Below are 24196 nucleotides of genomic sequence, written 5' to 3' on the forward strand. Positions count from 1 at the left end.
TCATTCACAAAAAAATTGTGTATACATGTATATGTTAAACATTTACAACTGTTGACTCTAAATGGTGTTAATATGGAGACTCATGTTATTCTGATATTTAAATTTTTCACAATAAAAATGTAAACAAAGTAAACTGTTCAAATATATTGCTTTTGTATACAAATGTACTTTTTTTAACCATCAAGGAGAATAGTGAGCACTGGCAAGTTGAGCAGGACCTAGGAGGAGGGCAATACATTTAATCTTAGGAAGTCAAGAATCAGAGACAGAAGAAATCCAATCAATGAAAAACATTGTTTCATTGATCTATGGGGGAGGATACTACTGTAACCAAATATAGTCTCTGTATTATTAAAGAATGTGAGGTCAAGATATGTATACTTCCAGGTAAAAGTACCAGTAAAATTTAAGTTCATTTCAATATGTTGAATGTCACTGAACCAAAGCCTCCCAAAGACCTCAAAGAAGTGCTCCTCAAATTGTGGCCCCCAGACCACCAGCATCAGTATTGTCTATGGAAATTCTTAGAAATGCAAATCCTAGAGTCCCACTCTAAATCTATGGAATCAGAAACTCTGGTCTAAGGGCCCAAGAAGTCTAGGTTTTAATAAGCCCCTAGAGGTTGTTTCAGTATTCCCTAGTAGCTTAGTAGTAAAGAATCCACCTGTCAATGCAGGAGACATGGGTTCAATCCCTGGGTCAGGAAGATGCCCAGGAGAAGGAAACGGCAACCCATTCCAGTATTCTTGCCTGGACAATCCCAATGACAGAAGAGCCTGGCAGGCTACAGTCCATGGGGTCCAAAAAGTGTCGGACACAACTTAGTGACTAAGCAACGACAACAAGAGGTTATTTGATGCATGATCAAGTTTGAGAACCACTGTTTTCACAGGTTACAACAGACCTAGAGCTTGAAGAAAACTTGAGCCCCAGACAAAACTTGGCTCTTTAGCATGATATATGAAGTCTTTTTTGCAGAAACTCTAGCAATACAGAGGAAAGTACTATACTGTCATGTCCCCGTGGGCTGCCTCTATAGTCAGATAATCTGAGTTTAGTCCAGCTCAGCCAATTATTAGCTGTTACTTTGGGCTCAAATTCCTTATCTACAAGTTGATGCACCTACCTAGTACCCAGTATTTATCTACAAGATGATGAACCTACCTAGTTAGGTGTTATGAGAATTAAATTAAGCAATGTATGAAAATCAGAAGATCCAGGAGGGGTTAAATACTGCATCACATTATTATTTTTATAATTTTTCTCTAAGTTTCACACTGCATGCTGTATTAATATTTAAATACTTGCTGTCTCCCACGCACATCATGTTGGTGCACACTTCCTTGCTTTTGCTTATATTATTACCTTTCCAAAAAAAAAAAAAACTCTCACAATTGTCTTCCGCTGGGATAGTGAATATATACTGGACGCATCCTGGTCATCCATTCCCCTCTCCTCCCATCTTTAGCCACAAAGCTTGAATGAGACTGACTTCATTCTAAACTTGAGGATAGGTAGGCTCTGACTTATGTGAACTAATTAGGATCCCACTAGTTACAGTGATTGGTTAAAGGATGGTTATAATTTACAGCCAATGCAAGAAACTAAATCCCTAAACTGAGATGAAACTAAAGAAAACCCTACTCTTCCCCCCAGGGAGTCACATGTGAGGCGGATAAGGTCTGGAATCACAGAAGCCATTTGACTTTTACAAGGGTGCGGTTAAGAGATCAGCTCTTAACTGTTTGAGCTAGCGCATCAAGTCTCACTTGGAACCAAACCTTTTCATGAACTTTACAGGTAATAAATTCTCATGAATATTGAAGCTGAGTTGGGTCTCTGTCCCTGAGCCAAGTGGATCAAACCATTTGTCCTCTGAGAGACATCACAGGCTGAAGCTCATGTCTTCCCAGAAACCTTCTCTTTCCCTTCAATTACCCTCCAACTGTGATCCCGGAGAGCCCCACCCTTACCTTCATCTCACAACTAGTGACTGACCGAAATGATCTATTTTTGTGTCTCTCATTAACTCTAGGTTAAACTCAAAGGCAGGAAGGTAAACCTTACTCATCTTTGTAAACCCAACAATTAGAAAATGCCTGCCACATAGGACATACATTAATAAACATCTGTTGAGCTGAAGTAAGCTAGACAGAATAATTTATTCATCTGCAGCTCAGATTGGCTGAGACTCTATTCTATGTGCTTCACATACTGCATTTTAAGTACATGAAAAATGCTTTATTTATTACAATCCTGGCCACTGGCGTTCAGAAAAATGTAGGGATCAATCCAAAACATTACTCAAAAATAAATAAATAATTCCTTCAAATCACTGTTTTGGAAGTCAGTTCAGAAAACATACCAAAGGCTCCCCTTACAGATAATGGGAAAAGAAAGAACGGCCTATAGAAGCCATGAAAGTTCTGTAGTTCTAATACAGCAGCCAACAGGAAGCCTTCATAAAAGTGATGGGATTTCAGGAGCTATTTAAATGACCTAGCCATGAACCATATGGCCTTTACCACATGCTCAGTGCTATATTAGGAGCTGTAAGAAACATGGAACAGCAAATTACTCCTGCCATTTATTGAGCACCTGTTATGTTCCCACCTTTGTGCTAAACATTTACCCAGCACACAGCTACATGCTTTACTAACAACAGTCTCATTTTACACGTGAGAAGACTGAAAACCACAGAGCTTAAATAATTCGTCTAATGCTAAAGAATTAAAAAATGACAATATTCAAACCAGAATCTGACTCCATTATAGCACACTAGATCCATTTTTTAAAATAATGTATGCTGCTGCTAAGTCGCTTCAGTCGTGTCCGACTCTGTGCGACCCCATAGACGGCAGCCCACCAGGCTCCCCCGTCCCTGGGATTCTCCAGGCAAGAACACTGGAGTAGGTTGCCATTTCCTTCTCCAAATGTATGCTAACAAATACAGTCTAAATGATGTGAAACAGAGTAAGTACTATAGAAAACCAAAGCACTTCATTATGGTGAGTTTCCTGTGAAAGGTTTTGTGATAGAGGCTGGATGTAGCATACCTCTGGACTGAGAATGCCTAGACTGAAAAGGACAGGCAGAATGAAAAGGAATCAAAGGGAAAAGCAGAGGAAATTTCTGTAAGAGAAAAGAGAACATATTAGGAAAAGATACAGAGGCAGCTAGATTTGATATAATGAAATGGATCAAGTTTTACCAATAGGGCACGAAATGTAAAAGCAACAGATTGAAAAGATGACAATATCTAAGTGATGCTTCCTCAAAAAGCATCATTAAACAATACGGGGGAAATATCTTTTAAAGTTGAAATAACTAGGAAGGTTTGGAGATTTCATCAGAATTTAAAATCTGATGTTTATCTCATTAATCTTAACCATGATGAGAGAAAAATAAGCATTGTGATTTGAAATGCTAATTGCAAGATCTAGGGACAAACTGACAAAAAGACCAAGCAAAATCATTGTGAAAGAATTTTGGAAATCAGTTATTTTTCATTTCCAAAGACAAAGAAAAAATTCTGTGACTGTGGGGATGGGTGAGTGAAAGCAAGAAAGTTCCATTATGGCAACTTCATGAAATGAATATTTATTAAAAAGTGTATCCCATTTCCTGGTGATAAAATATCATCCAGTCAAAGCTTTAACATGATGCATAAACTGGTAATCAATTATATGTTGATTGCCTGCTAGTTTAACTGTTATAATTTTACTAAATTATAGCCCATTCACTAAAATGGTCTGTAGCCCTGTGTGTGTGCATGTGTGTGTGCGTGTGTGTGTGTGTGTGTGTGTGTGTGTCTATGTGTGCGTGCACCTATCTCGGTTCCTTCCACCATGCATGACCCAGAGCATTTTCCATCATTCATTATTATAGCAACAAGGGGCCCATAGAGGGTAGTTCTGAATACCATTTCCTCCCTTTTTCTGCTGTCTTTTTCTTCCTGTGGAATCTATGTAGCAGAGTAAGGGCAGAGGCATACATGAAGGGAGACTACCATTACTCAGCATGCTACATGCTTTCTGAATCTCTCTATGCTCATATTTCTTTTACACACTGAGGAAAAATACAAGTGAAGAAATGCAAACGTGACCTGTGGCCAAGCGTATATTGCAGTTCAGCATGCAGCTGTCAAAAAGACTTGGTCCTTCTCCAAGTCTGAAAAACACATGAAAAACAGCTGTATAGGTAGTCCAAAAGGCAGACAGGAAACATCAAGAGACTGATGCATACGAACAGAAGAGTCCAAGAGTCTGTGGAACTTCCGCTTGCTTGCCTTATGCATGCATGGAAAAAGGTTTTGTTGTTACAGAAAAACCGAAACGCTAACTTATTAATCTTTATGCAAACTTAACTCAAAAATGATACAGCATGTTTGCTGTGAGCAAGGATGGAAAAATGTTCAAAGTAGGATTTCAACAGATACTGACTTAAAAACAAATGGTAGGTGGATTGCTACAGCCTGCAAGATTGTAAACTTTCCATTAAATATCATTTCTTAAAGCCCTAAGAAAACAGGGGAAATCAAATAGGATACATGTGTTGAGCTAAATGGCTAACATTTTTAAGTATGTACCAGGGAAAAATTATACAAATTCTCAACTATTATTCAAGTGTTACCCCAATAAATAACTTCATGAGAGTAATTACTTTAAGACTCAAAAAAATAAAAATTGGGACTACATACTAACTCTTTCTACGAACTTGCCTTTTGACATTTTAATGTGTCTCTTTTTAATAGGAACTTTAATACGCTTACAAAGACCACTAGTGTGTGTTCCACCAAGTTATTTATCACAATTTCCACCCCCCCAACTGTGAACAAGGTTAATAACATATTATAAAGAAATTACAACCATTCATTAAATTAGCATTACATGTGACAGATTCAATATGAATGCAATGTCAGAGTTTAAAAGGAGGTCCTAAACATTATATTATCACTTGCATCCACAAAATATTGGGTGATTTACATTGTCAGATGCAATGATCATGAAAGGTTTGATAATACTCTCCAGAATTCACATTCATTCAACAAATTCCACAAACATTCACTGAACCTAGCATGTGCTAGGAGAGACAGTTGCTACTCTCAGAACATGGGAGTTATAACAATGTGAGAACAGAGGTATACTAAAATAATTTAAAAGATGATGTACGGAAGTATGATTAACAGTATCTGGAAAAATTAAGAAAAGCTTTAGAACAGAAATAACACCTGGGTTTTGCAGGCTAAGAAAGAGTTTGCCAGACATTCAGGAAAGCAAAAGCAGAAAGCACACCATTCAAAGTCTTGGATTACAGGATTAAAAGAGAGCCATGTTTAAAGAGGAGTAAGATCAGTAAACACGGAGGGAGGGTGTTGAGTGGTGGGAGACACTGCTGATGAAGATGGCAGGCATTCTCATCAGAACTGATGGCAAAGCCACAGCTGAAGCCCAGATTTGCTGCAAACTGATTTCAGCCCTGAAAGCTCTAGCAGGTTTCCTCGTCTGCAAAGCAGGTGTATAGGAGAAGATTGTATGATGCCATAGTCAGGACAAAATACAAAAAAAACATACTGGCTGGTACCTGGTAAGCTTTCAGTAAATGGTAAGTAATTAATGTTACTGGATTACTAGTCTCTTTCAGGCCAAATTATGTGAATAATTTAAAATTATAAGGAAAAAAATCCTTCAGACCAAAAAGGATAAAATTTAATGTGGGAAGAAGCATACACCAAATCAGAACTTCACCCTTTCTGCCAAAACAAAGGGTTTTTTAAGACTTCAAGAACTATGGAAAATCTCTCAAAACCTAGGTCTGTGTGCATTTCTGTCTATCCAACATGGTTTTCTATTTTAAGCTTACTTTCCTCAAAACGGCAATTTCTCTAATATGGTCACTACTGAAATCTCTAAAGTACATTATGAGTGTGTCTGAAAGCCCTCTCTGTCAATGAGCTGCCCCTGCCTCTGTTCCCTCCCCCAACACACACACATACCCAGATTCTTCCCCAAACCCCACCCTGCCTCTCTTTTATTGATGTTTTTTGCAGGATGACATAAGAAAGACAAGATAGATGATATCATACAGCAGAGCCCATTATTTATTAGCATTCCTTTCTTCTCTCTCATCCAAAAGGAAAATTCTTAAACAGTGAGGGTTGGGGATCTATTTTTTTTAATAACTGGTTTGAAAGTGAGATAAATTTCTCAAGGTAATAACTAGCCATGATAAGAAATCCAGAAAACTCTTGCCCCAAAAATATTCTAAAAAGAAAACAATTTAAGTATTTTGTATAAACACTTCTTTATTTGCAAATATTATCAGTCCCATAAAGAAATAACTCCAAAAGCTAAATATTTGCTTTTTGTATATTATTAACTCTCAATCCTAAAATCATCAGTGTATTAAAAGTCTACATCCCTGAATTCATTATAGCCAATTAAATTAGGTTGTGAAAAAAATAATGCCAGGAGATTCTTAGCTGAGGTTCAACTTCATCTAAACTCATACAATTTAAAAGGCAAATCAAAATGAATTGGGGATACTGACAACAAGGACTTTAAATTTCCTGAACTGTCAATTCTTATCACAAGGTTCGATGTGTTTGGTCTATTAAATATCCTTGGACTCTCCTAAAAGAAGCAGTTAAAATACCATTTCCTGAATTAAAGGCATAAAAACAAATACACCAAAGTAATCATCTTAATATACAGATGCAATCATGTTGTCAACCAACTCAAAAAATTCAAAAGTACACCAGCATCTTCAGAAATAAGTAGAAATTAATAAGTAGGATATCCAAAGAACTCTTCAATGTATCTGCTCAATGAACTCTAACTACTCCCTCTAATCCAATCCCGACCACCAAAGACTTCAGGTAACATGGGGTTCTCAGGTAACATAAGCTTGTCCAAAGGTCCTTATGTGTTTGTTACTGTAAGTCCAATGCACCTCAGGCACCATTCCCCCATCTTCACCTCACAAAATCCTTCTAGATGTCCTCCATCCCCAGGATCCAACTCCACCACTTTGAAGCTTTCTCCAATGCCCTTCAGGCATAAATAATCCATTCTCCCTCTTTTCTTTCTGAGTACATTCTGCATCACTGCCTGTTAGTACTGACAAAATTTTTCCTGGTGATATAGCTAAATTTGGCATATCTCTCTCCCCTCTTCAACTTCCATAAGTGAATAATAAAAGCCTTGAAGGTAAGTCAATTTTGTTTTCATTGTCTAGCTCACAGTATTGGGTATAGGCCCTTATAAGTTGGTACTCCAAAAACACCTGTTCACGTCTAGTGAATCCTCGTGAAAGTAGAAAACCATGTCAAACTGCAGAACTAGATACAGGATGCTAATGATCATCAAGTAGCCCAAGATATTTGACAATATTATCATAGTCACATGAAAGCCCCATGAAATCTGGCATTATGCTTTATTCCCCACCCTTTCTACCCCAAATAGTCCCCAGGACATGCTGCTAAGTCGCTTCAGTCGTGTCCAACTCTGTGCAACCCCACAGACGGCAGCCCACCAGGCTCCCCCGGCCCTGAGATTCTCCAGGCAAGAATACTGGAGTGGGTTGCCATTTCCTTCTCCAATGCATGAAAGTGAAAAAATAAAGTGAAGTCGCTCAGTCATGTCCGACTCCTAGCGACTCCATGGACTGCAATCCCATCCTCCGTCCATGGGATTTTCCAGGCAAGAGTACTGGAGTGGGTTGCCATTGCCTTCTCCGCACCAGGACATAGCAGAACTCAATAAACATTTGTTGAATGAATGAATAGCAGCAAAGTAAATGTAGTATGAAAAAGGCCCTGAAATTATTAGTTTTAACACATGACACTTAAGAAACTAAATTCTGAATTATTTCAAGGCTTAATATTATGTCAAAAGACAAAGTACTTACTATATGCACATTAAAGACACTAGGAAATACTAAGCAGAGGGGGAAAAGATTAAGGATAACACTGCTTTTAAGAAAGATAAAAGCCTAATGGAAAGACATAGGAGATACAGGTCGGGTTGGGGAGGACAGCAAAAGGAAAATATATGCATGGGAAGGGAAATCACTTAACCATAAAGAATAAACTGTGGCAGCCCAAAGAGAATACAAAAGAAAAAGAATGATCTTTAAATCTATCAGTATTTTATAAAACTCTAACTTCAAAACCATACACAGATTAAGCCTAAAAGCTTTAGTAATTATTAGAGCACTGAATAAAGTCTTTCTCTGGGTAATATGAAACAAACAATTATCACCATAGGAAAAGTACCCCAAAAAAGGGTCCTAACAGGATGCATGCTTGCTCAGTCATTCAGTTATGTCTGACTCTTTGTGACCTTGTGGACTATAACCCACCATTCTCCTCTGTCCATAGGATTTCCCAGGCAAAAATATTAGAGCAGGTTGCCATTTCCTTTTTCAAGGAATCTTTCCAACCCAAGGATCAAACTCACATCTCCTGCATTACAAGCATATTCTTTACCACTGAGCCACCTGGGCTGCTGCTGCTGCTTAGTCACTCAGTCATGTCCAACATTTTGCAACCCATGGACTGTAACCTGCCAGGCTCCTCTGTCCATGGGGATTCTCCAGGCAAGAATACTGGAGTGGGTTGCCATGCCCTCCTCCAGGGGATCTTCCTGACCCAGAGATCGAACCCAGGTCTCCTGAGTTGCAGGTAGATTCTTTACCATCTGAGCCACCTGGGAAGCCCCATTAAATAGGATACTCTCAAGTATTTCTTGTTCTTAGATCAAGATGGTATATCATAAAAGAACAAATTGAGTAAACATGGGAAAAGTAACAAATAGAGTACAAAGTAGAGGAAAATACATAGTGGAAAGAGCAATGATTTTGAATCAAAAAGACCACATGGTCATGTTCTAAACCCTGCTCTGACACATTCTAGATATGTAACTTTGGCTACTTTAATTTCTGTTTCTTCACATGCAAAATAAACCTTATCACAATCTCTATACCCCACTGGGTTGCTGTAAAGACTAAAGAAGGGAACTTATGCAAACTACCCAGTTTAGGACCTGGAACATGGTAGGAATGTATGCCAGTCTTAATTCCAAATTTAGCACACTTAAAAAAAAATAAATCAACTATCCCTAGTACCTACACTTATATCTTGAATATCAGATACAGTAGTTTAGTCATTAAGTCTCTCTCCTTAAGTGTAAAAGGGAAGTAAACATCTCAGGGAAAAGTTAGAACCAAAAGTAACCAGGATGTTGGAAATGGTTCAGGTCAGAAGTTCCAATCTTTATTTGTTAAAGTCCTTGCTAAAGCAGTGATCCCAGGCTCTTGAACCTCACTAATGTATAACAGAAACTACTGGGGAAGATCATAGGTTGTAAACTGCCCGATAAGGAGATTTTTTTTTTTTTAAATAAAGACTATCATCACCAGCATTATCTATATAGACAATGTAAAATAAATAAGTACAAAGTAGAAAATGTCAGTACTAAGCACAGCCCTTTAATTGAACAAATTTTAGATTTATGAAAAATTTACTATATTATTTAATTTTTCTTCATTACCCTAAGACCATTTAAAACTTTAATGGGGCATAGCATTTGAGAGCCATTACCTTATCCCAGCAGGAACCACTTTTAAAGAACTCCCCATATTAGCACTTATATACCACTAGTAATTAAAAAAAAAAAACTCGGAAAACAAGCACAAAAAAGTTTTTGCTTTATAAGAAGAAAGGAAAAACTGGTTTAAAACCTATTGAGACCTAGGTTAGATAAGGAAACAAGCATTTTTCATAATATGTTGGTTCTTTACAAACTTACCACTATCGGGTTTCTGGAATCAAAAAGTGAGGCAAAGGCTCCCTCTGCTGACAAATAGACAAAGAATCTAATCCTATCAAACAGCAATCAACTTTTCAAAAATTTTGCCACTAACTGGATATCACATGATAGATAAAACTAGTCTATCAAAGACTAGTTTTACTTTATAGCCTAAAACACTGAAATATATCTCCATCTGACACAAATGTGAAAGACATGTATAACTAGGCAACACTCCATATGTATTTCAAAAGATCTTTCTACACTGGCTTTCAATTTTCTTGCTGTCTACTCTATGCTCTAAGGGTTATCTGAGCTTGAATGTCATACAAAGAGGAAATTAAAGAAGCTAAAGAACTGAGGTGGGTTTCAAGAGATTGCATTGAACAAAAGTAACAATTTCTGAATGCAGTGACAACCTTCTCTCATAGAAATTTCATGAGATTAAGTAAATCAAAGAATTCAAAATTAACAATAGCAGGTTACAAGCACTGGCCCATATACTATTAACATACCCATCTCTAGCAACTATTCTGTAACTTGGGAAGATCAAGAACTATCATTCTTATTCGACTGCAGAGAGACCTAAGGCTCAGGAAGGTTCAATGGTTTGTTAAGGACACACAACCAGTAAGCAGCCAAGCCAGATTTAAGCCTAATTCTTAGTCTGCTTCTCTGACTGAAAACTACGCATAAAATAGATACTCTAATGACAATCTCCAAATTCTTTTCTGATTTCAAATTTAACACAGCTGTACATCACAAATACATTCAGGGTGCTTATAAATGGGGCTTCCCAGGTGGCACAGAGGTAAAGAATCTGCCTGCCAATGCAGGAGACTCAGGTTCAATCCCTGAGTCAGGAAGATCCCCTGGAGTAAGAAATGGCAACCCGCTAGAGTATTCTTGCCTGGAAAATTCCATGGACAGAGGAGCCTGGCAGGCTACAGTCCACGAGGTCACAAAGAGTCAGACACAACTGAGCACACACACACGCACATGCTGATAAATAACATCAGATTTAAATACAGATTTCACTTGTTAAAGATTTCACTTTGGCAGACAAAACTTAATATAGCCTCTTGGTGAATTCCTCACTGTAATTCATTTACTCTTGTCTTATTTCTAAAAGGATTGCTTGAAGAGGCAAATAAAACTAAAGAAATTATAAAATAAGTAGATGAGAACAGTAGATAAAACCCTCATTCTCCCAATAAAATTACAGAGTAAAATGTTTATTAAAAGCAGTATTTTTGAGTATATCAATATGCTGCCTCCCCTTAAAAATGGTAAATAAAATTCAGGAGCCAAACACTAAGTGAAAGTGAGAACTACAAAGGTAAACAGAGCCCCTGGGGCATTCTGCTAAACCATATACCCTCAGCATCAGTTTTCATAGTCTCAAAATGTCAGATGGTAAAGAAGAAAAACAGCGGGGCCCACTCTATGTAGGAAATCCAGTTGAGCCTGTGTATTATCTTTCTCCCCCTAGTATAAAGCTAAGACCACAAAGGGCTTTACTCTTACAGTAAGGACAACTTAGACATAGCATCACCCCACCCACCGACCCCCGCCCCCCCACACACACACACATACATACATGCCCAAGAGAAAGCAAAATGCATGTCTCAAAACTTGGAACAAGATGAAGGAGAACATTCTCTCCTAAGAATTCACAAACCCCAAGCTGATCTTAATGTGGGTTTTCAGACCAAATTCACTCTATTGATTTGCCCAAGAAGCCTCAATCTGTGGTCAGTATAAAGTGATCCTGGGTGAGAAGTACCACCAAGCCGCTGACAAAAGAAAACTCAAATCTTTGAAGGAACACACCAATCATTCCCATGGATAGAGTTCCAAGAATATGACTTCACAGGCAAAAATCCCAACGCACAAGGAACAGGAGGCAATATGAGCAAGAGACAGCAAAAATACTAGAAAGCAGCATCGGAACTGCAAAGACTTCATCCACTGAAATTATCAATAAAGAATAAAATTACTGCACCCAGCACAGCGAAAAATAATAAAATTATCAAAAAAACAAAAAGAGAGAGAGAGAGACATGAACAATAACCTAAGATGGTCTAATGTATCTAACTGGATTTTCATTATGAGACAATGAAGAGAATTTGAAAGAGGCAATATTCAAAGAAATAACAGCTGAAGATTTTCCAGAATTGTTGAAAAGCATCAATCCTAAGATCTAGGTTTAAGCCAAATAAATTGAAAATAGGATAAGTGAAAATAAATCTTCCCTTAGATGCCTGACAGAGAAACTGCAGAACACCAAAGAGAAAAGAAATGTTTTAAAAGCAATAGAGAAAAGACTGATAAACTAGCAAAAGAATAACAGCTAGACTAAGAGATGACTTTTTAACATCAATGTTTCCCAGAACAGAGCAGAATATTATCTTTTGTGGAGCAGGAAAAATAACTGTCAACAAAACATTGAATTCCCAGACTTCCTCCCATCTCCTCCAAAAATAATAATAATAATGTTATTACAAAGATTCCATTCACAATAACCAAGGCAATTAAATTCCTAACACACTAAGTCAACTTTCAGATCTTAACTTCCTTAGGAAGGCCAAATTAAGTAAGGCCGAACTAAACAATATACGCCTGAAATATACCCTCATCATCATGGCATCTTTTCCTTCAAAGCACTTGTGCTTCTATACCTACTTCTATGATTATCAACTTAATGTATGTCTCCCTCTCCAAACTTAACAAGGTCACAGACCTCTATTGTTGTTGTTGTTCAGTTGCTAAGTTGTGTTCAGCTCTTTGTGACCCCCCATGGACTGTAGCCCACTAGGCTCCTCTGTCCATGGGGTTTTCCAGGCAAGAATACTGGGGTGGGTTGCCATTTCCTTCTCCAGGGGACCTTCTCAGACCAGGAATCAAACCCACACCTCCTGCATTGGCAGGAAAATTCTTTAGCACTGCTGCTGCTGCTAAGTCGCTTCAGTCGTGTCCAACTCTGTGCGACCCCATAGACGGCAGCCCACCAGGCTCCTCTGTCCCTGGGATTCTCCAGGCAAGAACACTGGAGTGGGTTGCCACTTCCTTCTCCAATGCATGAAAGGGAAAAGTGAAAGTGAAGTCATTCAGTCGTGTCCGACTCTTCGTGACCCCACGGACTGCAGCCTACCAGGCTCCTCCGTCCATGGGATCTTCCAGTGGGTTGCCATTGCCTTCTCCCTTTACCACTGAGCCAGCAGTGAAGCCCACACAGACCTCTATATTTATCACCATATTGCTGCTGCAGTGCTTGGCACATAAGTGAAAGGAAAGGAAGTGAAAGAAGGATGGAGGGAGGGAAGAAAAGAGGCAGGGAAGATATAACCAACAAGTAAACAATCAACATAGATAAAACTAAAATTTTTACTAAAAAGCATAAAAGGACAGCTAAATGAATAATAAGACAAATTATATTCCTGGATGGAAAGAATCAATATATAAACATGTCAGTTATGTATTAAAATAATCCATAGATGTGATGCAATGCCAGACAAAATTCCAGCATGATTTTTTTCATGCAACTCAAACTCTTTTTCAAGCCTGAAAGGAAAGTGAAAAAAAACAAGAATAACATAAATATTTAAAAACAAGACCAATAAAGAATGATTACTCATCCCACATATCAAAACATACTATACATTAATTTTTAAGACAATATTTGTATTTTATAGATACACTATTTATGGACAAATAAATCATTGGCATTCTTTATAGACATGCTATTTATGGACATAAATCAAGGGAAAGGAATAGAGTCTAAGAGCAAATAAATGACTAAATGGGTAATGTGCATTTTTATAAGAAAGTCAGCATTTCAAAGGATATTCATAAATGGCACTTGGACAACAGGATATACATTTGGGGAAAAAATTAAATTAGAGCCCTGCTGCTGCTGCTGCTAAGTCGCTTCAGTCGTGTCCGACTCTGTGCGACCCCAAAGACGGCAGCTCATCAGGCTCCCCTGTCCCTGGGATTCTCCAGGCAAGAACACTGGAGTGGGTTGCCATTTCTTTCTCCAATGCGTGAAAGTGAAGTCGCTCAGTCGTGTCCAACTCCTAGCGACCTCATGGACTGCAGCCTACCAGGCTCCTCTGCCCATGGGATTTTCCAGGTAAGAGTACTGAAGTGGGGTGCCATCGCCTTCTCCAAATTAGAGCCCTGCTACATGTAATTAGAGCCCTACTACATATAATATCTAAAAACAAATTCCAGAAAGTTAAGAAAACATGTGAGAATATTTTAGAATCACAGTGTAAGAAAGATCTTCATTAGAAAGATACAAAGATCAGAAGCCATTACAAAAAAGATCAAAACATTTAACATCAGAAAAAAACTAAAGTATTTGTACCATTAAGTAAATGAACAAAGTTAAAAATCCATCATTCACAAGACACAACCTTGGGCAAACTGCTTAATCTTATCAAGCCTAAATTTTCTTGTGCCTGAAATGAAAATAATGACCTAATTTACAGGGTTGCTTTGAGAATTAAATGAGAAAGTTAAGGTTAAATCCTTACCATAGTCTAAGGTGGGAGCACGTAGCAACTGCCCAATGAATATTTTTTTGCTACTATTTTTAAATTAAGAAAATATCACACATCACTTTTGCCCATTACATGGAGATTTTGAACTTTTAAAAAATGACAATATCTGACCTTGGCACAGATATGACACATAGCGGAGAAAATGGTACATTTGGGCCATCTCTCAACATAAAACAATTTACAATGTGTATCAAAAGCTTTTGGTCTCAAGTGTCTAGCCTTAGGTTTTTTTTCATTTGTTTTTATTTTTATTGGGCTATAGGGGATGGATTAGGAAATACCTCTGCAGTTCATGTCCCACTGGGGAAATGTCCGTTCTGATTTTCCTGGGCTGGCTTTTGGAACTTTCTTTTTCTTAGAGCCACTGCTCTTGCTGGCAGCTGTCTCTTCAGGTCCACTGCTGAGTGGCTTCTACTTGGAAGAGAATTTCCTCTCTTTCTTGGGGACACTCTTGTTCCCTTACTCTTAAGGGTCACTAACCAGTTCGCTCATCTTTGAGCAAAGGTTTTCTAATCATGAGAAGACTTCCACTGCCAGCTCTCTCTTCAAGATCACTTCTTCAAGATCTCTTCAAGATCACCAGTTCCTCCTTGGGAAAAAGATTTCTTTTTCTACGGTTTGGAGAAGGAGACAGCTGGGTCTTCTATTTCATTCTCCTGAGAAGTTTCCTGGGGCTTTTGCCTCTTCTTCTTCATGGGTCTTCCACTTGTTTCCTCACATCCCTCTGAAAAACTACTGCTGTTTTCTGAAGATATCAGGGAAATTGCAGCCAGGTGTTTCTTTTCCTTCTTCAAGCGTTTCTTCTCCTGTTTCTCCAGCTTCCTACTAATCCCAGCAACTGCTTCCTGTGAACCACTGCCTCCTTCATGACATCCAAATTCTTTCATGAAATCTCTCCAATCTCATGGAAAGGCAGCTGCCCCTCAACTTATTCTAGAAGCTTCTTCCCAAATACAAATTGCCTCAGAGAAACAATTCATGAGGCAATACTGCATTTGTCTGCCAGGTATCGGGAGATAACCGCCTTTGTTCTTGTCAGCTGCTGGGCCAATGAAGGTAGAGTAAAAACAAAATGAGTCCACATTTTGGGGTGTTAGTCCTTGTCTTCAGAGCTTGGGAAATGTGGTCCCTTTGCTGGGCCCAAGTAATCTCTCAGCACCAGGGTGCCATAACATCACCCCCATAACAGAGGCCTGTAGAACTCAGGGAGCCCTGGTCAACCATCAATATTAAACCCATAGTCTTAGGGTTTTAGTAGAAAAGTAGCTGCCAGGGACTGGGGCTAGAGGACACAGAGAAAGGTTGATAAAAGGGTACAAATTTTCAACTATGAAATGAATAAGGCCTGAGGATCTAATGTAAAACATGCAGATGATAGCACTGTATAGCATAATACTGTATAATTAAAATTTGTTAAGAGACTAGAATTTAGATATTCTCACCAAAAAAACAAACAAACAAAAAAAAGTGAGTTGATGGATGTGTTTTAAATGAAGGGAATCCTTAAACTATGTGTACTATATAAAATCTCCATGATGTACACTTTAAATATCTTACAATTTTATATGTCAATTATACCTTTAAGGGGTTCCCTGGTAGCTCAGATGGTAAAAAATCTGCTTGCAATACAGGAGATCCGGGTTTGATCCCTGGGTCGGAAAGATTCCCTGGAGAAGGGAATGGCAATCCACTCCAGTATTCTTACCTGGAGAATTCCATGGACAGAGGAGCCTAGTGGGCTACAGTCCATGGGATCGCAGAGTCGGACATGACTGAGTGATTCACACACACACACACACACACCCCTCAATAAAGTAAAATAAGATAATTTTAAAAACACAGTGATCATAATTGCCAGTATTTGAACCTCTGTGATTGTCAGAATTTCTACTGTTTCCATAACCTTAACCTTTTTTTTTTTTAGCTTCCACATAAGTGAATGCAGCATTTTGTCTTTGGCTTATTTCACTTAGCATAATGCCCTCAACATCCATCCATGGTGTCACAAATGGCAGGATTTCCCTCCATCCCCTGGAGTGGGAAATGGCAACTCCAGGGGATGGCAATCATTTAAAAATGGCAATCATCTTAAAATTAGATTGTTTGCTTTTTTCTATTAAGTTGCATGAGTCTTTACATATTTTGGATATTAATTCTTTATCAGATATATGATTCACAAATACTTCCTCCCATTTCATAGTTTGCCTTTTCATTTGGTTAATGGTTTCCCTTGCTGAACAGAAGCTTTTTAGTTTTATGTAATCCCACTTTGGGGGGGATTGAGGCTTTTTCCACCAGGGATTATATATTTTAAAATTTGGAAGTAATCACATGAATACATTTTTGTTATAATTATAATGCTACAGTCAAAGAAAAGGTCCCCCTTTGTCCTCACTCACTTTTCTTTCCAAAGAATTTTTCCAAAAATATAATAGAAATACAGAGAAGGCGATGGCACCCCACTCCAGTACTCTTGACTGGAAAATCCCATGAATGGAGGAGCCTGGTAGGCTGCAGTCCATGGGGTCACGAAGAGTCAGACACAACTGAGCGACTTCACTTTCACTTTTCATTTTCATGCACTGGAGAAAGAAATGGCAACCCACTCCAGTGTTCTTGCCTGGAGAATCCCAGGGACGGGGGAGACTGGTGGGCTGCCATCTATGGGGCCGCACAGAGTCGGACACAACTAAAGCAACTTAGCAGCAGCAGCGACTTCCTGCTACTCAATTTTGATCATCAGGTACCTCAGCTGATAAAGAATTCGCTTGCAATGCAGGAGACCCTGGTTCAATTCCTGGGTCAGGAAGATTCCCTGAAGAAGGGACAGACTACCCACTCAAGTATTCATGGGCTTTCCTGGTGGCTCAGATGGTAAAGAATCCGCCTGCAATGCGGGAGACCTAGGTTTGATCCCTGGGTTGGGAAGATCTACTGGAGGAGGGTATGGCAACCCACTCTAGTATTCTTGCCTGGAGAATACCATGGACAGAGGTGCCTGGCAGGCTACAGTCCATAGGGGTCACAAAGAGTCGGACACGACTGAACGACCAAGCACAGCACCACTTTTCTGTAACTATAAAACTTTTAGTATTTCTATTTCTCTTTAACTTTTTGTGGTGCTAAAAAATGTTCTCTTTTCATTCTCTTCAGTTTTATTGACATAATAGTAGAAAGTTTGTCCAGAGAGCAGATTCTCAGAGTTCTCATCACAAAGAAAAAAAAATTTTTCCTTCTTTTTTTGTATCATATGATGGGGTGTTAACTAAACTTGCTGTGCTAATCATTTCACAATATATGTAAGTCAATGAGAATACTGACACTGTAAACCTTAAACTTATCCACTGCTATAGCCATGTGTTTATTTTCCCTTTGTTGCCTTTGCTTTTGAGGTCAAATCCAAAAAAAAAAAAAATCATTGCTATGATCAATGTCAAGAAGCTTACTCTCTGCATTTTCTTCCAGGGGTTTTATGGTTTCAGGTCTTACGTTTAAGTCTTTCATCCATTTGGAGGTGATCTGTGTATAGTGTAAGGGGTTCAGCTTCATTCTTTTGTATGTGTCAATCCACTTTCTCCAGCACTATTACTGAAGAGATTATCCTTTCCCCCTTGCACATACTTGATTCTTTTGTCATAAATCAATTCATGAATTAATTTCTCAGCTCTCTATTCTGTTCCATTGATCTAGGAATACCATATTGTTTTGATTACTATAGGTTTTTAATATAATTTAAAATCAGGAAGTATAATTCCTCTAGCTTTTTTCATTTTTTCTCAAGATTGCTTTGACTACTTGGAGTCTTCTGTGGTTTCATACAAGTTTTACAATGACCATAGTATTCTTCAAAGCAAAATATTAGCAATAATTCCACTAACAGTGGTAAAGCACAGAATTCTCTATAATCATTTAGAATTATATGCAGTAGTTAATTTGATAAATGTTTGTGATATCATTAAGTAAGAAAAAAGACCTTAAAAGAGTAAATATAATATGAATCTGACTTTACAGCATTAAAATGCAAAATAAAAAGACACCAAAAACACACTACAATAGTCATAATGATTAGCTAGTTCTTAGTGTCAACTAGAGATTATTTTATTTCTCATCTCATAAAACCTCATCCCAAGTTTCCAAAATGAACATGTTACTTAAAACAAAAAAATTCTTTTAACGGAAGGGACAGGTATCCATCAAACTTCCCACCATTCCTGAAGCTCAGGCCCCACCAATGAGTGGCTCTGCCATGGGGTTTAAAGATAAAACCTCAAGCAAAGTGATTTTTAAAAATTACATTACCAAATATATAAATTGAACTTTGGCAAGAAAGCAAATGTGTTAGAAAACTTTCAGTAAAATAATGACCTAAATTTTAAAGTTGCTGATTTATGTTCTTCTTTCTAGAAGCAGACAAAAAGCATCTACTCCTAAATAGGCTATTCTTATTTCATGAAAGAAAAGAATGCCCTCTACACATGAAATATTTCTCTACCCTTAAAAACAACAGAGAGGGAAAGAAAAGTGAGGAGAGAACAGAGGGAACATGCATTCATGTCCTCATAAAGTAATTAATACAACTTCTAGAGAAGCTCTGTTTTTACCAACTATAAAATGAGCAAACTCTGCAAATTTTCTAGAATTTTTAGCCAACTGCCCCTATTCTCCATTATAAGATCAACAATACTCCTAAGTGTAATAAAATATAAATAATAAAATACATGCCATAGTCAGTCCAATGGAATAGTCACCTGTGAGCTTTACTCTGAGCCGGTAATATCAAAGCAGAGTGAGCCAATGCAAAAGAGATTGTCCATGATAGTATATTTTGGAAGCAATCTCCACAGCTAAATAAATTATGAAATACCCATAGACAGAATTCAAGGAAGCCCATACAAGAACAAGGTAAGTCTATATGTTTGGACATGAAAAGATATCCATGTAAATATAAGAAACAAGTTATAGATGAATATATAGTAATTCATTGACATAAAACAGATGTTTATAAAAGCATTGAATAATGTATGCAAGTGCAAGGTTGTTCATCAAGCTATTTACCTAGAGAAGAATGAAATTTCATAGGCAGCAAGGAAATTTTTAAAAGAGGGGCTTTCCATTTTTATCCTTTTTTAAAAAATAAAGATGTGTTTGTTTTATGATTTTAACAAACATATAAAGAATCACAAATACATTCAATAATTTATAAAAATAAAAGTATTAAAAGCATTAATGAGTGTATATGATAACAGAAATTAATTATGATGTAAAGTTGACCCTTGGACATAACAGGAGTTGGGGCACTGACCCTCCACATAGTCTAAACTCTGAATATAACTTTACAATCAATCTTCAGGACCCATGGTTCTACATGAATAGATTTAACCAATGAAGAATCATGTGATACTACAGTATGTATTCACTGAAAAAAAAAAATCTAAGTATAAGTGGACCCACATAGTTCAAACTCATGTTGTTCAACAGTCAACTTATATGTATGCATAGAACACAAATTCTATGCCATTAAAAATGATGAAGTAGATTTACATTCACTGACACGTAAAGACATGTCAATGAATATGACATCATATGCACTGACATGTAGCCACAATTTATAGGGCAAAATGGTCAGGAATGAACCATGTTACCCATTTTGTTTAAAGTACATGTGTGCATATGTGCTAAGTTGCTTCGGTTGTGTCCAACTCTGTGTTGACCCTATGGTTTGCAGCCTGCCAAGTCCTCTGTCCATGAGATTCCCCAGGCAAGAATACTGGAGTGGGTTGCCATGCCCTTCTCCAGGTGTTTAAAGTACACACGTGTATATAATAGAATATACAAAGGTCAATAGTTACAATTAGTCATCAAATTTAATAATAACCCACTGTATAATTGTATTTTCTTCATTTAATTTTTTAATGTATAAACAATTAAATAGCAGTAGAGTAATATAGAAAAATATTCCTTTAAGCTGTTTCATTACTCACAAAAAAGAACTATATATCCAAAGTTCAAGAATAAACAATTGTTCGTCATACAGTTTCTAGTCACACAAAGTACAGCAAAAAGTAAAAGAAACTGTTTATATAAAATGAGAAAATAGCCAAGTATTTCCAATAAAGTTGGTTAGGAATCTGAATTACCCAGGTAACCACCTCCACTTTTCTATTTCACATCCTGTATATACACACACAGTCTGAGTTACTTTGTATACATATGCCAATGCACAAATATTTCCATCTTCAGTTATGTGTATAACTTTAAAAGTCCAATCAATTGTGTAAAGGACAAAAAAGTTGCCAGTGAAACCAAGAACTTGATTTAATATCATTCCAACAGAAGCGGCTGCATTTTAATGCACCTTTATAAAATCCATAAAATAAGCATTATAATGAAAGAATGCCACAAAATTAACTGTTAAAATGATGACTTTTAACCTTTTTAATGCACAGTGGCAATCAACAGCTTTTTTAAATCCTCAGGCCCAAATGCACTCCAAGGTTTATAAGAGAAAACTCCACTTCCAAGTTCAAAATACTCATTGCTTAAAAGTAATAATAAATCCCCTAGTGAAACACTGGGTTCTGGCTTTAATTAGAAGTAAATGTGCTAAGATTGCCACCTCCTGCTGAATAAAAAGTCAAGTCCTTCATGACCAACCTCAAGTGGATTTTCAAAAGACCTCAAATCTGAATCCTTCTTAAAGAAAGAAGAAAGGAGAATAGGAAAAAATATATATTCTCACGCAGAAGAGTTTAAGTGGGGCCACTTGAACTATCCACTGCTGCCAAATGCAAAACTCTCTTTCCCAAAAAAGTCAAACATACTCTTCTTTGGATCCATGTTCTGAGACAGCAGATTAAACTCCATACTTGAAGGTACTCCTCTAACAAGATATTAAAATACACTTGTTACGTGTCAAATTCAAGACCAAAACATAGCAACAGTGACAAAGTCAAGGAGGGAAAAAATGAGATTCCATAATAAAACTATGGCTTCTATTATTGTCCATTCAAAAAAAATTCATCTGGTACAAAGAATGTTGAAAAACATAACTATTTCCCCAAAACTACTTTTCTCTATTCCCTTGAAATCACCATTATGATATTTAAACCTTGAAATTTTCAAATCTTTTTATATATGTACATATATACATATATATATATGTGTGTATATATATAAGTATGGGCTTCCCAGGTGGCGCTAGTGGTAAAGAACCCACCTCCCAAAACAGGAGATGTAAGAGACGCAGGATCGATCCCTAGGTCAGGAAGATCCCCTGGAGAAGGACAGGGCAACCCACTCCAGTATTCTTGCCTACAGAATCCCATGGACAGAGAAGCAGGGCAGGCTGCAGTCCATGGGACATGACTGCAAGCGACTTAGCACGCATGTATATAAGTGTATATATATAACACACACACACACATATATACCTACATATAATATATAAACAAATATACATAACTACAGAATTCTGACTCTGTCGATTTCCTTATTTAGAAAGAAACACTTTCATTAGAAAGGAAATAATGTTTACTGATATTTTGCAGGTTGTCTCAAGAATTAAATGGAAACATGTGAAGGAAACTGGCATAGTACCAGTCAAAAAAATGTTTTTCTTAGCCTTTGGAAAGACAATAGAGATTTCAAAGTTAATAGCCCTTATTAGAAGATTTCTTTAACACAAGAAAAAGAAACAACATCTGCAGTTGTCTTATTTTTTCCCTCTTAAATCAAACGCATTCTCCATTTAAGATATTTTAATAGCTTTTTACTGGCTTCGTATTTTGGGATGCAGTACAGTAGCTTTCATTAAAAAAAAAAAGATTTGGTTTAAAAAAAACATAAATTAATGTATGAAACACAATGCTGTTCCTTTCTTTGGATGAAATAAATTTAATTGAAAAATCTGTTTACTTAGCTCCTCGTTCTTGAAGTACACAATTTAAAACAAATAAGACTTAAAAATCTGTCTGCTGATGCAGGAGACGCAAGAGATGCAGGTTCGATACCTGGATCAGAAAGATCCCGTGGAGAAGGAAATAGCAACCCACTCCAGGATTCTTGGGGCCCATGGGGTCACAAAGAGTCGGACACAACTGACCACACACAGACACCAATATGTCATATCGCCAGCACAAGAAGTGTAGGATCATAACATGTGAAACTTTAACAGAGGAAGCAGTAGTTCATTATATCAGCGGTTCCCAAACTAAGGTCAACAGATTGGCCCTGGATAATTATATCATTATCATCACAGGTAATGTTTGTTAAGTTGTTAAGTTTATAGCAACCTTATATGAGATAGTATTACCAACCCTTCTTAGAAGAAGGCACAGAGAAGTTAAATAACCTGTTTAAAGTTACTCAGATAATAAGTAGTAAAGCTAGGATATAAACTTTGTCAGTTTCAAATTTCCTCCCTGCCCCTTTCTGCCCATTTAGACTTAACAGGTCTGGAATAGGCCCTGCAATCAGTATTCAAATCTCCAGGTGATTCTTTTTTTTAATTTATTTATTTTTTCAGTTGGGAAATAACTGTCTTACAATGTTGTATTCATTTCTGCTGTACAACAACATGAATCAGCTATAGGAAGTTCAATATCATGTAAAATAAACCACTAGTCAATAAATCTCTAATGACCTCAAAATGAGAAAGCAAAAAGTTAAGAATGAAAACTTCCCCTCTTCTAGATAAAATAAATTAAGATCCTGAACAGGTTATTTGTAATTTATAAAAATGTATTTGCAACTTGGTAACACTTTATTAACTACTTGAAATCAGTCAAAATAGCTATGTGTGAAAGTTGCTGAGTTGTGTCTGACTCTTTGCACTCCGACTGTAGCCCATCAGGCTCCTCTGTCCATAGGGATTCTCCAGGCAAGAATATTGGAGTGGGTTGCCATGCCCTTCTCCAGGGCATCTTTTGAACCCAGGTCTCCTGCCTTGCAGGCAGATTCTTTACCATCTGAACCACCAGGGAATCCCAAAATTGCTATGGCATTATTTTAAAGAAAATAATGCAAACAAAAGTAAATTCAGTTCAGCATCAAAATAGCCAGCTAAACGATCAATGCCAAGACTCAGAGTTCACCTATAAGATTATTTCAGTTTTCCAAACAATATCTCATTTCTCCACCTCCTCTATCTCTCCAATACACACAGTATGCATCATTCTGGAAAAATTCTAATTGTTAAATTCTGTTAAAAGTTTAAGTCAATGAACAAATGCTTCTCATTACAAAATCCAATAACTGTAATAGAATTATGAATTTAACATGTAAAGTTCTGAAAGCATTTTCTAAACAGATGAATTGTTTGAGAGTTACTATTTTCTGTAGGTGTGCCTATATGGAAACACACGTTTTTTCAATTATATAGCGAAGACTATGGCTTCTGTTCAAACCTAAATTTTATTGTTTATGAAATTAGAAACAGATACAAATATATAGAGATATATACACACATTTATAAACATATACACCTAGGCGATATATTATATCCGAACAGTTGAAAGGTTTATAGTGTTCTATAAGAAGGTACTTTACACACATATGAGAAAATTACTGTTAATCTCTCAAATGGATAATTTGTTCATAAATAAACCTTCTGTAATCTCACAGACAGCATCATACATGCTACCACAGTTATTTGTACAACAGTCAAAATTAAGCCAAGTGAACATATTGGTGAGCTCTCGCACCCTTATTTCTTTAAAAAAACCAAGAATTGCTTACAGTCTTTGTTTGACATTTTTAACCCAAAAAGAGAGGATTCTATTTTAATCTAGTGTCTCCAAATGTTCACCAAAATCATGATAC

At 37.1% G+C, this 24196-nt stretch overlaps 1 protein-coding gene and 1 non-coding gene across 4 annotated transcripts in view; both read right to left on the bottom strand.

Annotated features, from left to right (window-relative positions):
* BBS9 (Bardet-Biedl syndrome 9) overlaps nt 1–24196 on the bottom strand; it is a 476883-nt gene that overhangs the window by 362651 nt on the left and 90036 nt on the right. The gene's annotated exons all lie outside the window — the stretch shown is intronic.
* LOC133246971 (small nucleolar RNA SNORD86) lies at nt 15524–15608 on the bottom strand. Its single transcript, XR_009736217.1, has one exon. It is a non-coding gene; the product is annotated as a small nucleolar RNA SNORD86 (small nucleolar RNA).

Source organism: Bos javanicus, chromosome 4, assembly GCF_032452875.1.
Source record: "Bos javanicus breed banteng chromosome 4, ARS-OSU_banteng_1.0, whole genome shotgun sequence".
Taxonomy (NCBI): domain Eukaryota; kingdom Metazoa; phylum Chordata; class Mammalia; order Artiodactyla; family Bovidae; genus Bos; species Bos javanicus.